Below are 18501 nucleotides of genomic sequence, written 5' to 3' on the forward strand. Positions count from 1 at the left end.
CAGTTGAGTGAGGTGTCATCTTACATTGTGCAAGACCCTTGGAATGTGAGATTTTTTGTTGCAACAGTCATTCCACATTGGTACACCCCCACAAAATGATATATACATTTCTGCTTTTATATTCATCTTCTTTATCTCCCCTCCCTTTATCCTATATAACACTGTAGGTGATAATTGTATAACACACTGTGGGTAATTCAATAAATGTTTGTAGAGTCCAAATTCTATTGTAGACATTGACAAAGGTTAGTATTGCAACTTCAATCTATCAAATGTACAGAAAATAGATCATGAAAATAAGAATTAGATCATTTGGTTCTCATTCAGCTACATCACATATGCCATGTTTGATGTATTCGTTCACATAACCCACGTGTGGAACACCTGAACTTGGTGTTAGTGCCAGCCCCAGGACACATGCATGCAACACCAGGGATCATCCTCAGCTGTCATGGTGTGAACATTTGGCAGAGGGCCTCTAACATAGAGGGAATCAATCAGGCTACTTGGCCTTAGTCCTTGGAGGTCTGGATTTGTTTGGCAGATCAGTAGGGTTTTTTAAACAGCTGTTTCCATTAGTGAGTTATGAAATTATTTCTATGACATTCTAATAGACCTGAACAACTTATTCAACAAAAAATATTTCATAAATATTCCCTGCATTTCAACCAGGCACTGTTTAGTTGGGAATAACACTGTGAGTAAGACAGACATGAACCCTGCCTTTGTGAATCTTATTCTAGTAGGAGAAACAGATATCTAAAAAACAGTGATGGGTGTTATGAAGCCAGAGTATGTTGCATTTATTTTCAGCATTTCTCTATATGAACAAAAAATTGTGGCTATATTTCTGTTGTTTAAAACCAAAGTAATATTGAAAAGAATTTCTCTATGTGTAAAGTTAAATTCAACTGTTCCCTAACTTTGTTTTATCTCCTTGGTCATAGTGAATAAAGTGAGGGTAGGGAATTGGGAATAAAATATGGGAGTGGAGGGCATAGTTTTATCTTAAACATGCTGATTTATTAGTGCTATGATGGGACTGTGTACATACATTAATCTGTGAATAGGTAAATATCTTTATTTAGGCAGCTATATATATGAGAATTTCCTTTTTATACCTATCACTAGGTTGCCAAGTGGCTAAGGCCTTTCAAATTCCTTAGAAAATTCCTTAATAAGGTGTCGAACTAAACTAGAGAACTATCAAATCTATAATTATTGAATCTGGTTTTTTTGCATTCCAATTCCCATGCTTCTAATACATTCTTCATATTTCTATGAGATTAGTTATCCTTAAACTCAACCCACTCTTCCTATTTACTGTGTTTAAACACCTTCAAGGGCTCCTATTGTTTTATGAATTATATGCAATTCCACAGTAGCATTTCAATGCACTTCATTGTTGGCCTGTCTAGATTTCTAATCCCATCAATGATCATGTTCCTCCTTAAAGTTTAAACACTCCCTGAGTACCACGTAGCCCTCAGTACCTTTCCTATCTCTCACTTCATCACAACATCCTGAAGCTGTCCTGTGACTTCTCACTGCCCTTCCTGGACACCCAGGTGCTCTGTTGTCAGGGTTTGGAGCTGAATGGCAGGGCAGCAGAAGTCAGCACCCAAGGATTGGTCACTAGAGGTCACTACAATACACAGAGGACGATTGAGGATCCTGATTTTACAGAGGGTCAGAGACTTGCTCTGCCCCACTTGTCTGACATCCCCTGTGAGACCCAGTCTTCACAGTCAACATCTTCTGATCTGCTTTCTTCAGAGGAATGGGGACAGAGACGGGACAGGATGTCTAAGGAGTCAGATTCTGCAAGTCTACCTCTTCCTATGGCTGTTTTCAGTCACCCCCTTCAGCATCTCTAATACTGACAAAATCAGAATTCCAGGTGGAGAGAAGACCAAAAGGTAGTATTTCCAAGGGTGGGAGTAGAGCTCATACATTTGCATTTAAAATAGGTGATTTGCATTTTGCTGATGATTCAAGTTGAGATCACTGCTCCACCATGGACAGATTGTAAGAAAATCCTGTTATCAGTCCTGTTGCTGCTCCCATGAAAATAATGATTAATTTACTTTCATTTCTTTGTCTAGATCATATTAATATTTGGTTTCGCTTTTGTCTTATGAAGTGGGGAGAGTAGAGTCCAAGGAGTGATGGAATGGAGAAAAATCAGGGAGATACCTCCTATGGGTACCATCTTCAATGACTACAAGGAAAGGAGTAGAATGTTATTGTGGGCATTTGTACTGATGTCCTTAATAACTCTTCACTGCTTTTTCTTTTTCTTTTTTTCCTTTTTCTTTTTTTCAACATTAGTTACTGGACAGGCAAATCTAAAATGTACACAGTCCCCAGTGCCTCACCCTAGTCCCTGTCCTATTTCTATAACCCTTATCCTGATCTCTAAATTTTGATGACATCACTGTAACCAGTTGTGAGGAATACTAAGGGAGGTCTGAGTATATTTATTTATTGTCATTAAGTGTTTATTTTTATGTATGTTTTATAATATACATGAAGCATAATAAAGTCAATACATTTAAAAATGAAAATACACATGTTCAGGCTTTTCTTTAACCGATCTTATAAACCTTCAAAAAAAACCTTCCTATTAACTATCTTGATCATGGAGCAACCTGATCCTCTAAGCTTGAGCCAATGATTGGCTCCTCTTTTCTGATAGTGAAGGCCTGGGAATTCTGTGCTTTGGACTCTCCCAGGGGCTCTAATGAATTTCCTTTTGATGCTCATCCAATGGAACCAGCATTGCTATTTGACATTTTGAATTTCTCATTTCAGTATGTGACCTTGTAGGGTGTTGTTTTGAAGTAACCAAATCTTGATCTCAATCTAGTGAGCTTAACCCTTGTATGTCCCTCTGTCAAGGTCGTGGGCAATTAAATACATTGGTTATTCATATAATGTACCAGAAAATTAAAGCTGACCCTCAGTTAAAAGTTCATTCTCTTCTGCCTACGACCTCCCTCAAATTATGTGGTATGGCATTATGAATTTGAGATACAAAATGTTTATATATTTAGCTTCTTAAACACCAATTAAACATGTCAGAAAACCCACAGTCATTAAATAGCAAAAACTTGTTTATATATACAAAGTGCAGTAGGTGTGGGGACTGAGTCACTTCATTTCTTTTTAAGTTGAACTCTTTCAGGTGCAAGGATGATTTTTTAAATAATAGATCTAAATTTATACTGGTTGACTACTATTTCCAGGATAGCATTGTCACTGCCATAAATCATCTCATTTCAGCAGCTACAGTAAATAATTGGGCCCCTGAGACATTGTTTTCCATCTTCTCTGCAGAGAGCGCCCTGCAACCTTTGGGTTCTCCCCTGGGTGTGCAGGGTGATGGTGCTTTTGCCTCTGGCCTTTTCATTTATTATTTATTTCATTTATTGCAGGACTCAGAACAAATTGGAATTGGCAAAAAAAAAAAATGGAGAAAGAGACTGTGGAATGATAATAGCCAAGGTTCTCATGATTACCAGAAACTGCAGGGAGGGCAGAAAGGGAAAATGAGAATAAAAGAAAAGCAAAATAAAATGTTTGAATCAGGATTTTTTTTTCCTCTCTCTGTTTTTTAAAATACTTGTCACTTAGTGAATTTTCAGATCTTTATAAACAAAAGGGTGGTTTAATGAAACTTTTGTTTTGGTAAATCAAAGCACAGCCTCAAGGTGTACAAAGCCTTGGTACAAGGCTGGGGAGGGTTGGGGCTAAGCCAGGAGTAGAAACAGTATTGCTCACTAGGGGGTAAAGCTGCTCCTCTCTAAGCCTCAGTTTCTCTGGTAGGGAACACCCATGGATTGATGTCTTCTCTTAGTCCCTAGAGTATAAAAGAAACAGCCCCCTATAGGTAATACAATATAAGTCTTTCTCTTTGGTTTCTGCTTTCAAACCTTTGTTCAAACATTAATTTGCTGCAATTGAGATGAGGAAACTAAAGTCTGGAAAGGTGAAATAAATTGGAGAGTCAGCTAACTTGGATTCAAACCCAGATCTGCCAATGACTTTGTTCCTAACCTCTATGCGAGACTGCCTCTTAGGTTACACTTAACTCATGCCACACGTTTGAAAGTATTAGTTATCTATTGCCATGTAACAGATCTTCCCCAAACTTAGTGACTTTTTTTTTTTTTTGACAATTTCTGTAGGTTAGGAATTCAGGAGAGTCTTGACTTGGTAGTTCAGACTAGGGTCTCCCATGAAGTTGCAGTCAGATGTTGGCTGAATCTGTGGTCATCTGAAGACTTGACTGGTGCTTGAAGATTTCACTTCCAAGGTGGCTCACTTGCATGACTGGCAAATTAGGGCTGGCTCCTGGCTGGGGGCTTCTGCTGCTCTCCATGTGGATAACTCCAAAGGACTATTGGGCATCCTTGTAGCACGGTGGTTGGCTTCTTCCCTAATGAGTGATCCAAAAGATCAAGACTGAGCATTGATGCCTTTTGTGAACTAGCCTCAGAAGTAACATACCATGATTCCTATCACATTGTAATCATCACACAGCCAACTCTGATTCAACATGTGAAGAACTGACATGTGCATGAATAGCAGGAGGCATGATCATGGAGGCCATCTTGGAGACTGAGCCCTGAGCCCAAACACTACCTATTCTCTTTTTTTCATAACATCTTCGTGTCCAGATTCTAGTCTACCACTCTTATTCACTTTTCCCTCTACTTCTCCATTTCAGCAATGGAAATAGCCTACCTTCCTAGAGGTCTGTCATAAAGTGCTTGTAGGGAACCTTACAGTTGAGGCTACTTTGCCTCCATTGATCTAACATGAGAATAGTTTGGCAAAGATATGCATCTCACCTGATCAGAATCTTTTCCCTTTTGAACTGCTTGTGAGAACTTCTGTAGTAATATCTAGTCCTAGAGACAACCATGAAACCAATCTCTTTGCTACTCCATTTCAGAGCCAACCATGAGTCAATGCTGTAATATATAAAGAGCTAAAAATATGTTTGTTCATTAATAATTAAGGTTGGTGGATATATACAGCATGTTGACAAACAGTCTCTTTGGGAAGAAAATCATTTTGTATTGTTGCCTCAACTTTACTAATATTCTTCATCCTCTGTATCTTTTCATTTTATACATAACTTAATGAGGATAAGTCACTAGTTAAGTCAGGAGCTGTGCTTTTCAGAGGCAATGCCTGGTGTGATTTTTAAAAATGCAACACACTTCCAGTCCCTGTGTCTTTCTTGTTCCAAGGATGTCATTATCAATATTAATATAAATTTTTCATTGCTTGAGCCATTACGATATACAAGCAATAGATTTTTCAATTTTTCAAGTTCCACTGAGTGTATTAGCAAAATTATCTGTCTGTCAGCAGGCATGTGGTGACGCCAGTAGCATCTCTAATTTTGACTGTTCTAAATCTTTTCGTTTTTACAGGTCTCCAGTGGGGAAAAGACCAAGGATTTATTTGCAAGCTCTTCCCTTCACTCCTTCTTTCTGTCTGCTTTCCCTTACATCTCTTATTGTCTTCTCTGAGTCTTTAAAATAAGGAATACCTAAAGCAACCTAAGATACAGAAAACATATTGATAAAATTGTGGGATTTAAAAAATCGTGCTTTAAAATGCTCTGTTTTATTCATTGTCTTTAATTCTCCCTATAAATTAGGGCAGAGAATTTATTAATGAGAAGGTTCTTCAACCTGTCAGAATTTTATTAGACTTCAGGGGTGGACTCAGAGTGGAACTATTTCTAACACCAGTTTAGTGATGATTCTGAACACAGGAGCTTATGGTAGCTTCTATAAATGAGTTATAAATGGTGTTTATTCCTCTAGAATGGATTTTAGAATTTTAGATTTCTTATTTTCAATATTTCAGAAGAATCTTGGGGAGGATCTTGGGAGAGACAGATTAGTATATAGCAAGCAGTCTATCCCTTGCCTTTTCTGTCATCCAGAGGTTTCCCACATTCCTTGGCTCCTGATCTCTTTCCATCAGTGGCATCATTCTGACCTTGGCTTGATCATCATACCTTTTGCTCTGAAGCTGATACTCCTGCCTGCCTCTTCTGAGGACCTTGTGATTCCATGGATCCTCACTTAACAATCTCAGACAACCTCTGCATCTCAAGATCCTTAACTTAATCACATCTGCAAAACCTTCCCTGAAAGGTAACAAATTCATGGTTTTGGAGATTAGGATGTCGATATCTTTGGGGGGGGGTGTTATTCTATCTATCCCATCTACATTTGATATGCATTTAAACACAAAAGGTCAATTGTAAGGGTAAGAAGAGCCTTGCAGAGTTCAAAGACTTGCTTTGAGTTTGATTTGAAACACAACTACTGGAGAAACTTAGGCAATTGAATCAGTCTCCTAGAGTCTTAAATTTTTCATCTGCAATTGGAGTGGGTAGAAGTAAGAGCCAAAATGTGCTATGTACTTAATATAGTCACCCATTCACAATTTAAAAATATATTATATACATTATATATATTATATAATATAGAGATATAGATATAGATGTATATATACATATTATTGTGCTCTCCTTCATGCCAGGAAGAGTATCAGAGGCTGAGGACAGAATAAGTAGACAGTGGCATGGAGTCTGTCTCAGAAACTTACAGACTGTGGAGCAGGATGTCCATCATCACATTTATAATCTAACAAAGGATCATAAAACATAAAAGACTGCATCTACTGCAAAGCAATGTTTTAGTTAGCTTTTGTGTTGCTGTGACTGAGACCTGACAAGAACACTGTAGAGAAGGAAAAGTTTATTTTAGCTCATGGTTACAGAGGCTTAACTGAGTCCACAGATCAGGGCCCCAGGTAAGGCAGAACATTCTGGCAGAGAGTCATGGCAGAGGATAGCAGCTCAGGACATGGCAACTGGAAGCAGAGACAGATCATTGCTCACCAGGGTCAGAATATATATCCCAAAGGCATGTCCCCAGTGACCTACTTCCTCCAGCCACACCCTACCTGCCTGCCTACAGTGACCACCCAATTAATCCATATTAGTGAATGAATCCACTAAGTACATTAAAATTCATAATATGGGGCTGGGGATGTGGCTCAAGCAGTAGAATGCTCGCCTGGCATGCGTGTGGCCCAGGTTTGATCCTCAGCACCACATACAAAGAAAGATGTTGTGTCCGCCGAAAACTAAAAAATAAACATTAAAATTATCTCTCTCTTTCTCTCTCTCTCTCTTTAAAAAAATGATAATATGAAAATTCTTACATTGTCTCAAACATAAGCTTTTGGGGAACATTGGATATCTAAATCATAACAAGTGACTTACATTATGAGGGCTTAAAATAAAGGATCTGGCTCCTAAGGAAGTTTGGGGAAGACTCTCTAGGAAGTGACTCCTGAATCAAAATATGGAGAATATTTGTACTAAACAAGGCAGAGAGAGAGAGAGAAAGGAAGTACATTGTACAAATACTAGTGGAAGAAGGGAAGAGAGTGAGTGGACAGGACCTAAAGTTGACTATTGTCATTGCAGCAGTAAGAGTAACTGTATCTGTACATGCTGGCACTTTAAAGTATGTTATTCAAACTCCTACTTATTCAGACAAGTGACCACAGGCAAGTCACTTGACTTTTCCATACCTTAGTGCCTTCATTGATAATAGAGAGATAGCAATGATAGTAGTTATTAGTAAATTATAAATGTGATGATGTACATTCTGCTCCACAGTCTGTAAGAACTACTGTTCTTAGTGAGTGTGAAGTTCAGATAAGAAAATGCATGTAATTGCTGTGTATACAGCAAGTGCTCCATGAATTTTACTAATTGTCCTCATCGTGATCCCATTTATTCTTTCGTCAGCCCTAAGATGTGTCTATAAACTGAAGCAGAGAATGTTATATAAGTTGTTCAGCTCATAAGGGAAATCACAAGAGAGCAAGAATTTGAAACATGGTATGTCTGCCTGTACGAAGCTGGTGCTCTCCACCATAGGAGACACCCATCCCTGATGGGGACTCTGTAATAAATGAGATCACACACTGAGAGTGTTTTGTAAAGCAAACCTAATCCATAAATAAAAGTCTTGTGATTCTTCATAATATCCTCTCTTATTATCTACACAATATTATAACAACTTCAGCCAACTGAAGTTGACTTATTTCATTTCCTCTCCTAATTCATTTTCTCTCTACATAAATTCTAATAAAAATGAGTAGTAGCAGATGCCAAGTACATTCATGTCTTCATTGACTTGTGGCTCATTCCTTTTGGCCTGGACTTATTTCTGAGATACCAGTAAGACTAGAAGAGCTTGCTCCTTGTTATGTTCTTATGTTCTGGAAATCAAGTGTTTGGAACAATTAAATAATCTGGTAAATTGAGAAAACCACCATTTGAGGTTTACATAATTAGAGTATAAAATGTAATCTAACACTAAAATTATAAAAGCATATTTGATTTTCTTTAATAAATATGAAGACACTTCAGAACTGTGCTGTTTCTCAGGATTCCTACCATCATGTCCATTGCTACTGCCCAGATGAAGTGCAGGAGTGCGGCTTAACAGACAATTTTAGTTGGTAGAATGCCAGATCAGCATCTCTTACTGGAAGCTGCCATAGATTGAAATTTGAATTCACTGATTAATTCTGTAAATTTGGAATAATGCAGCGAAGGTTTTGAAATAGTCTCCTTTTAATTTCATCATTAATGAGAAACAATAAAAAGGCTTAGATCTTAAGTGGCAAATGCATCATTCCCACAATGCTTTTCCAACCAAATCAAGCAGAACACAAAGAGAGAAGGAGCTTCCATTTGTCAAGTGATGGATTGATTTTATCATTCATGTAGATGGCTGACAGTGTCAGAATACAAGTCTTTAGCAATTATGATGCCAGAAAGGTATTAAAAGACAGATTTATTTTCACAGATGTGCACAAATAGCATACTTGTATTTTTTGTTGTTTTATGATCATTTGGCATTGAAAAAGAGTCTAATATCAGATGACGCTTTTTAATTTGTGTGATCCTAGATCTCTAGTCACTCCTATAAATTCAGAGAAAGAATCTAACTAATGAAAAAGTATGTCATAAATCATTGTGATAAGGTGTATCCATTTTATAAATGTACAGGTTTCAAAATCTGGCCATTGATTAGGTGCGTTAAGGGCTAAAGCGTTGACAGTTTGGAGCTCAGCTTTCAAAGTTGGAACCAACAGCGTAGCTTATGCATTGACTGGAATAAGTGATGAAATTTCTTTCTCTCTTAACAAGCTTCCTTCAGTCATGAAATTCCCTTTGCTATGTTGCAACCCCAATGTGAAAAAGGAGAACATGTTCAGATATTGAAAAACCGTAGGCCATTACTTACTTTATCACTCATATCAAAGACACTGAAAAGATAGCACATGTACAATTGATGGATTATTCTCATCATGAAAGTCTGATGACCCCACTTGGGTTTTCAAACAAGGCATTTAATAACCACTGCCTTGTTAAAAGGTGGAAAATGATCTGGCTGGTGGCCTGATAGGACGGGGTTTTATTGATTTTACTGAGGCCCTGGACTTGGGAGATCACAGGCTTCTTAAGGGCAAACTTAAAAGGAAGCATTAAGATGGATGAGTAATTACCTGTGTGATGGATGTCATTCTGTAAACATCACGATTGGGGAGCTTCTCCTTTGGGTATCAATTGGTGAGGGAGAGAAAAAGCATAGGCAAATTCTCCATCCAACCACTTCTAGTTCTTCTGCATATTTTTGAATTTGTTTTTACTCTGTTGAAGTATGGATATAGATTATTTTTAAAAGATAAACCTTGTTTTTCACTTAAATGTTGGTTTACAGGGAGGAATAGACAGATTACTATGGATATTAATACAATAAAATGATGTTTCAAATGTTACTGAATAAAAGAAAGGAAGGAAAGAAGGGAGGGAGGGAGGGAGGGAGGAAGTGGCAAACAGACTTTACAAATGGTTTTAGCTTCTGTGGTTCTGAGTCTGCCTGAGAGTGAAGATCTGTAAAACCTGCAGCTCCTAAGAGGCCAGGCTGAGTTTGAGGCACCATCAGGAAAGAGACTTGATGACCAACTAGGGGAGGAGGTACTGAGGGAATCAGTACTACTAAGGAGGTGAGAGAAGTCACAGGGTGCTGGAGAATGGAGGTGACAAAGCTATGCTCTGAGTGGTAGAATCAGGTTTGGTGGTCCCTGGGGACTCAGTATTCTGTGGATTGGAAGATGGCCTCCTGAGGTATGTGGAGTAGGGTTCTCAGGCCCAACTCCTATGGTCCTTGCCTTCTTTGAATTTGTGTCACTAACTTTAACATAACAAGGCAACATTGAAGATAGAGAAGGAGTGGAGAAGGGGTTTACTGGAAGCTACTGGGCTACTGAAACTGGGCAATGCCTGAAGTTCTTTTAATATCATAACACTAAAGTGAGAAACCTTTTTAAAAAATTTTTAGATGTAGATGGACACAATATCTCTATTTATTTGTCTTTATGTGGTTCTGATGATCGAACCTAGGGCCTTACACATGCTAGGCGAGCGATCCATCACTGAACCACAACCCCAGTCAGAAATCTGTATAGTATAAAGAAAAGAACTTTTATTAATCTATTTTATAGTGGAAAGAATGTGAGTTTTAGAGTCTGACAAAAAGAGTCACCTGGTTTCCAGTTCTGACTCTTCCAGTTCTGTGAGACCTTGGGCAAGTTTCTTAATTTCTGTTATCTCGCTTTCCCTCATTTCTCTATCATTAACTTATTAATTCATGTTGTCAGACATCTAATAAGAAAATAATATGTACTAAGAGCTAGAGTCATGGAGAGAGATCAATGATGATTTCAACATGATTATCATTTTCAGACAAAATCTAGTTTAATAGGAATAGTCAAATGAATGAATGAACACAATATTATTCTAGGTGCTTTTTTTCCTACATGTAGTTGTGACTCTTCTGCCTTCCATTCTGTTGATTAAAAGCAAAGGTTTTATGTATCATATTGAAGACAAGTCAGCAGCCAAAGAGCTCCATGTGATATGTGAATTCCTTATAAAATGTCACGTAGGTTTACCTTAATTTAAACTGGATGCAATCATCATCAGAGCATGTGGGAGCTCAGAAGAGAACAGGAAATCCCTTGTTTTATTTCCTACTTGGAAATAAAAAAAAATATTTATTCCATCATTAAATGAACTAATCATTTTTGTTCAAGGAAGAAAAATGAATGGGACAAAACTTGGGAGAATAGTCTGCTAAGTGTTATTAGGAATATATTGTAGTCATATTCTAGTCTTATGATGTTACATATTAAATAATACATGGGAGGTTATATTTCTATGTGAGAAAATAATTATTGAATAGAATGCATTGTTATATGGTTTTTATATATTTGTGTAAGTTGTTTTTCCCCCTGGGAAAAATTAATACATAGGTATTTCACTTTGTCAGAAGCAATGCATAGTGAGGTATTTTTATAAATAATGGACATGTGTAAAGGGTATTTGAACTGTTTTTCTCTCCCATGTTCTTGTAAATATATAAAAATATATATAAACAGATTATAACTGCCATAGGGAAACCTATCTTTGGGATACTAAATTGCCAGAAATTTCTTGATATCACACAGAAGAGGAATGTCAAAAAGTTATGTCAAAATGCAATTTACACAATTTTTCCTCATTTTTATTATTTCTCTATATTTTAAGTCCACTGCTCATTTTTTAGCAGGGGCCTTTGATTGGAGCATATCCTGGGCTCTTTCCTAATTGTTCATGTCTATAGGGATAGAATGGATTGGGAGACCTATCATGTAGTTGTGATTTAGCCCAGGAAAATAATTCTTTCTAATGGATTGTTTCATGTCTGGCTCATGTGGAAATAGTGCACACTATTGAAAGGCAGTTCCTATATTACAAATGAGTAATAGTCCATTTGGAAGTCCATTAAACATGTGTTTAATGAAGATGTTTTGGGGCATGTTTTTTATGAACAATATTTAAATTTGAGCAATGCAGTTTTTTTAGTAAAATTAGTGAATTTTAATAAAATCATACCTATATATAATTTTTCTAAGCATATCCATGAAATGTTGAAATTTTGGGGGTGATCAAAAATTTTGCTTTCTGACATGAGTAAGGGTTATAAAATGAAGGCTGTCCAGTATTTGTATGTACAAGTCTTATGAGGGCAATATGAAACTCACAGCCTCTGTAGCAAGAAGCCAGAACTTGAACCCCAGTTCCACCATCTGCATGAGCCATGCCATGTTACTTAACCTCTTTAGTTCCTGAATTTTCATCAGTAAAATAGGGTTAATAATATCTTATCAAAGCATATTAATAAAGCACCTTACCCAGTGCCAATTTCATTGTAAGTTTTAGCAAATGATGGTTATTATCATTAAGTGTAAATTCCTGAGTAGCTTTGAAGAAATCTCATTTCTCTCATGGTGTGAACTGCCTAGATTATCTGCAAATAACCTGGTTTATTTTCAGAATGACCCCAACTTGAGGATTTCTAAGAATCTTGTTTTCACATCATCTGCTTAGATTGGCTCTGGTAATTTACCTAGCAGAACAGCCCAGCAGTTTTCCACAGGGTGAATTGACTGCAGCTATATCACATTGACCTTTAAGGATTCAAGTTATCAATGGCTAAGCAGTACCAGACCAAAAAGAAAAATTGCATAAAAATTTAAGGATAAAACTCCTAAATATCATTATGTAAAAATAAAATAACTTCCATTTTCCCCCCACAATATATGCTTATTGTAGAAAATTTATAAAATTCTTACATCAAATGAGAGGAAAAAAATGTCTCTGCTTTCCATGGCTCAAGTGAAATTATAGCTGTTAACCTTTTAGTATATGATGTTTACTTCTTTTTGTAAACATACTGCTTATTTTTCCAACAAAAATAGAATTATTTTAAAACATATTTCTTTAAAGAATTTGTTTGATTTAATGGTATATTGTGACCATATTTTCAAATGTTTAAAGTACCCTAACATGTTTTTATGGATGCATAATATTCCACAATACTAATTCAACCTTCTGCTTTTGGACATTTATGTTGTATCAGTCTTTACCATTGAAAATAATATTGTAAACATTCTCATAGCTTATATACACACACACACACTACAATTCCTTAGATGAAAAAAAAATTGTAGAATTTCCAGGTGAAATGTCACACAGGCAGATATTGCTGATTGTCTGTATCATTTTTCTTCTTCCTCTTTTCTGACAAGTATCTTAGTTCTCTTTAGCTTTCTGCTTTTCATTCATGTAGTTCAAGTGCCTGGGGAGACACTGGGCCCACTCTAACCAAGAATGGCTTAAATTTGCCAATTTTACTCCTTTTGTCAATGGTTGATTCAGTACTGGCTTTGGGATCCAAAGATAGCAAGAAAAGTTTTCTAGGATCTGCTAATAAAGTTATCCATCACTCTTTGTGAGAACATGTGGAAGTGACTTTCTTTTGTGTTCAGTTGTGTGTGCATGTGAGACCTCAGAAACCCAGAACTTCTCCTCCTCTGTTTGAAAAGGAAGCTCAACATGGGAATGACAGTGGTAGAGAACAGAATTAGAGCCACTAGACTCTAGAATTAGAGCCAATACTTTGACCTACTCAAACTTTCCATATCTAGTTATAGGAGCCAATTTATTTCTTCATTTCTAATGTAGTTTGATTGGATGTCTCAGTTACTTATAGCCCAGAAATTAGAAATCAAGGCTCTTAGTGCTTAAAATTCCAATTTTAAGAACTGTAAAATGAGAAAATTCCACCCAAAAGTTCATACTAACTCATTCTCCTAAAATCAAGTGGTACAGTTTCTTGAAATACATTCTAAAGTTTGTTTTGTGCTTCATTATTATAAGCTGATCATCAGAGCACTTGGCAACCAATGGCTCTTTTCTGAAAATTGTTCTGAGAGATGCCTACAATTCTTTCTCTAAATGAGTTTTTTTTTTTCCCCTTTGCTTTTCCCTCTTTCCCCCACCTGCCTTTATTTAATCAAGGCTTGGACTAAAAGAACATGAACTGAGTACCAAGAGTGGTGTGTTCCAATTCCCCATCTGCCATTAATTCTCTCTGTGGTGTTATATAATTCATTAACTCTCTCTGTGACCCACTTTCTTCTCTTGTCCTCTCAAACTCACAGTGCACTGGTATGGACAAAGAGAAGCAACACATTCAAAAGAAAGCTCTGGCATAATACATAAGTACTATCCATTTTTCATTGGTTTCATCTGTAGCTCAGGTTTCTACAGCTGTTTCCTAACTCTTTGGATTTGCTATAGCCTGCTCTTGGAAAATTTCAGCTTCAGATCCCTAAATTCTTCCCTAAGAATTCTAGGGTTCTCAGGGTGGGGGTCTCTACTGCTTTCCATGGGACATCTATTATTCCCTTCCCCTCTGCTCCAGCCATGCCTTTTATCACTGCCCTGATTATTCCAGGGACATGACCATTGTGCTATTCTCAAAAATACCCCCAAACTACTGTCATGATACTTGCTATAGAAGGAAAATGATGTCTGATTTGGAATGGGCGTTATTTGCCAATAGTTCCTATTGAACAATCCTGTTGTAAGCTTTCTCACATATTGTTTTTTGCCTCAAAAGAGTCTTCTGTCCCATCTTCCCTGAAACCACTTGGTTCTAGCTAACTCTTGTTTTTCCTTAAAATCTCAATTTGAGTGTTTCTTCTTTCAAATTCCACAACTTCATTCCTGAGTCCTGAGAAAATAAATCTGAAGTAAAAGAGAGTAAAGTAAGTAAATAAATAAGGGTAGCATTCTACATTCAACAAGTATTTTTCAAATACTTACTTGAGGTCCTCAAGTCCAGGTTGGATATTTCTCTTAAGAACATTTATAGCACTCTTAAGTTATCAATTCAGCGCAAGTACTATGTTGTAGGATATTTCCCTATTCGTTCATATCTATACTGGATTGTGGGGCCCCATGACAGCTTACTTTCATTCTTGCTTATCTTTATAAATCCCCAGCACCTGAACTCCAGACTCATGGATCATCTTAAAGATGTTTAATGAACATAAGCTTCTTGTGTTCCTCCTCCAAGCCTATCCTTCTTATAGAGGACTCCTATAACAAAAAGGAAGTCTCCTTCTACCAGTTTTTCCAGTCAAAAATCTTGAAGTCATCTTGGACTCCTCTTTTTCATTCATACTCCAAACCATCAGCAAGTCCGGGTAGCTCTTCTTTCTATATTCTACAGTCTCTACCTGGCCCAGCCTGTCTAAGAGTAGAGTGAGGCAGAAGAGGTGCCTCAATCACAAAGTTTTTCCTCTCAGTCATGCAAGTGAAGCTGCTTCTGACAATACATTTGAAAAGTTCTGACACTGAGAGCCTCCTCAAATTGAATTTGTGCTCTAGGTATCTCTTTTCCTTAAATTTAATCCCAACCTGCTGTCGACCTGAAGGCAGCTGTCATCTCTTGATAAGCCTTTCTCTTTCTCTCCTAGTCCTCCTGTGGTTATTCCTATAAGAGTTGCCCACTGATCCTATTAAACCATAAGTGAGAACACATCTACCTTGTTCTTGAACACTCCAGTGGCTTCCTAACAAGTAAAAGTAGATGTGATACATTGGGGGTTACCTAACTGGCCTATCCTTACCATTTCACTCTGACTCCATCTACCGCCCTCTGCTTGCTCCCTACATGACTCCGTGATCACTCTAGACACAATCCTGACTCAGAGCCTTTACATTTGCTCATCTGTCTATAAGGCTCTTTCCTTGGATATCCATTTCTTCTATTGTTTTACTTAAGTCTTAAGTCTTCTCAGAAGGATCTGCCTGGCCAGCCTATTTATACTGTCAACTCACCCTCTGTCTCATATTCCCTTCCCTGATTTATTTATTTTTCTATATTACATGGTATTATAGAAAAATATATATATGCTATGTATTATAGAAAAAAATCACTCATTATGCATATATAAATAATTGTATATACACATATTATATAATTATATATATATATATTCTGATCTCATTGCTCTTCATTTATAAATTATATAAATTCACTTATATGAATTATAAACTTCAGGTGGGCAGGGTCTTCTGCATACATCATTGATGTAACTAATGGCACTGTTCTGAGTGCCAGGAGCTCAATAAATACTTGCAGAATGATAGAACGCGCCATCTATGAATTTAGATGTGTTTATCTATCTACTTATTTACTAATTTTACTCTTATTGTGTGTTCCTCTTCCCAGGACCTACGCAGGAGGCCAGGCAGGCTGAGGCAGTCTTGCCACACTCAGACTGGTTACCCATCCATTTTCCACTCCTGATGCTGTTTAAGCAAGCCCTCAAATCTGCACACCCCATCCTCATCATCCTCTAGACATTTCTGGAAACACCCAAATTCTGGGGCACAGAACAACAGAGGTCTATAGAGCATTAAAATTAATAAAATGAGTGGACCTCATGTATGATAGGGATAAACTTCTTTTGTAACAAGACTAAGAAATAGGATAGAAATTAATTCTGACAGAATGATCAAACTTGTGAAAAACTATACATATATATGTATACATTTGTATATATGTATATATATATATATGAAGAAAAAACCCTATTTTTTTCAAATGTTAAAATTCATTTTTATCATGAAAAATCAGTACATTATGTCTTTTATTCCATTAAAGGTAAAAGCTTATGTGCAGGAATGAAAAAATATAGTATGTTAAAATTTATAGTAATATTTTTTTTAAAGGTTTGAGCCATAGACTTTCTGATGGGTATGGTCAGGTTGTGTCTTTCAAACAGAATTAGTTTTCAAAATTCCTGTGATGTTAGAGGAAATTGCTCACTACTTTGCTCTTCAAATGGCATGCTTGGTGCTTGAGAATGATGTTTGAAAGCCTTTATTTGATTCTTGACAGCTGTGCATTCTTCTAGGCTGCCAGATGAGACTCTATCTTGTCTAAATGTAAATACCTGGTTACTTCACTCTCTGTCATGGAGGGCAGTTTATTCTTTTTATAGGAAGCTTTGATTTTCAAAGAGGAAGAGACTAAGGGCCTTCATTAGCAGGCAGGCTTCAAACTGTTTCTAGACCCTTTGTTTACTTCTATAGAGCAGACTTTGTTTTCATGCCCAGTAAGTTTGATAAAGCAAAAAAAAAATATGTCCGGTAAGTGGCTCACAGACACAGGTGGGAGCCACTCTGGTCTTGCAAAGTACAAAAGTGCTGCTGTCCCATGAATATGGACACCAATGGGTCAGTTGGGGAGCACTCAAGCTTCCCCTTTGCCCTGGGCAATTAGGACCGCAGAGTTCTCATTTCAGCAGGTGGGGAGGGGTAGAGGTAGAAGGAGAAGCAGTTTTGACTTTGTCATGTACGATCTTAACCGCTTGGGTGACAAAACCTTAGAAATGCTTCTAATAAAACACACATGTCACATACATACTCATAAGGACCATTAAGTACTTGTGTGGTTTTTTTTGGGGGGGGGCGTTATGAAATTGCACAATTTATGCTGTCATTTCTGCGGCACATCTAGTGAAGTATCTAGGTGTTTCTCCTAATATCTCCATTGCAACTTCCAAATCATAGTCTTCTTGTGTTAGCTGAAAGCATTAAAACCAGAAATTACCATAATAGTGCTATTTACCCCTCATTTATGGAGCTACTAGTGTTATTTTTCTACTGACTTTACAGAATGCATTTCAACCAGCAGTGCTTCTGGTCCAGTTGATGAAACTCAATTGTACTTAAAAGACACAGTTGGGCATTGTATCAGAAGACTAAAGCAGCAGGCTTGTCATTTCACAAAAGGGACTTCCAGAGGTTGCAGTCCCTGTAATCGGAGAGTATTTCATTTGGTATTTCAGGCGGTGGACTAATGCCTTATTTCACAGCTAATCATCCCCATGTGCTTATGTAACTGGACCAGTGTTTGAATGAGGACTATACATTTCAGCAGCACTACAAACTAGATGGAAGAAATTCTATTTCACTTTACGTAAAAACATACCTGAAAGTGGAGGGTGGGTGGGATAGAACCTTAAAAGAGTTGCTTAGCCTGAACCAAAATGTTGAAAAAATAAAGTGGGGTGTGTGTGTGTGTGTGTGTGTGTGTGTGTGTGTGTGTGTGTGTGTGTGTGAGAGAGAGAGAGAGAGAGAGAGAGAGAGAGAGAGAGAGAGAGAGAGAGATAACCCTGAGGTTGTTAGAGCAGTTTTGCTTCATTGATGTTTTTATTCTCAGCCGCTGCACTAGGAGATTCTCTCTGAACTCACAAGCAGCCTTCATTATGGTGTTTGTGACACTGCCATGGGGTCTTTGCATTATTTATCCCAGCCTGCTGTACCCATCCAGCTTTCTGGGAATATTTTCAGATGGAATCACTAATTAGCACATAGGCGGAAACTTCTCAAAGCGGTTGGGCCCCCTTCTCATTACTTTTAAAATTTTTTTTATTTGCCTAACATACGTCAAAGATAAAATTTTAAATGATAGT

The 18501-nt window shown here is 37.2% G+C and overlaps 1 protein-coding gene across 1 annotated transcript in view; it reads left to right on the forward strand.

Annotated features, from left to right (window-relative positions):
- Rbm12b (RNA binding motif protein 12B) overlaps window positions 1-16570 on the forward strand; it is a 355955-nt gene extending 339385 nt beyond the window's left edge. The window contains exon 4 of the transcript XR_013423914.1: window positions 16251-16570. The gene's annotated coding sequence lies outside the window, so the exon portion shown is untranslated. The remainder of the gene's footprint in view (window positions 1-16250) is intronic.
- The last annotated feature ends 1931 nt before the right edge of the window (window positions 16571-18501 follow it).

This window comes from Ictidomys tridecemlineatus, chromosome 7, assembly GCF_052094955.1.
Source record: "Ictidomys tridecemlineatus isolate mIctTri1 chromosome 7, mIctTri1.hap1, whole genome shotgun sequence".
NCBI lineage: Eukaryota > Metazoa > Chordata > Mammalia > Rodentia > Sciuridae > Ictidomys > Ictidomys tridecemlineatus.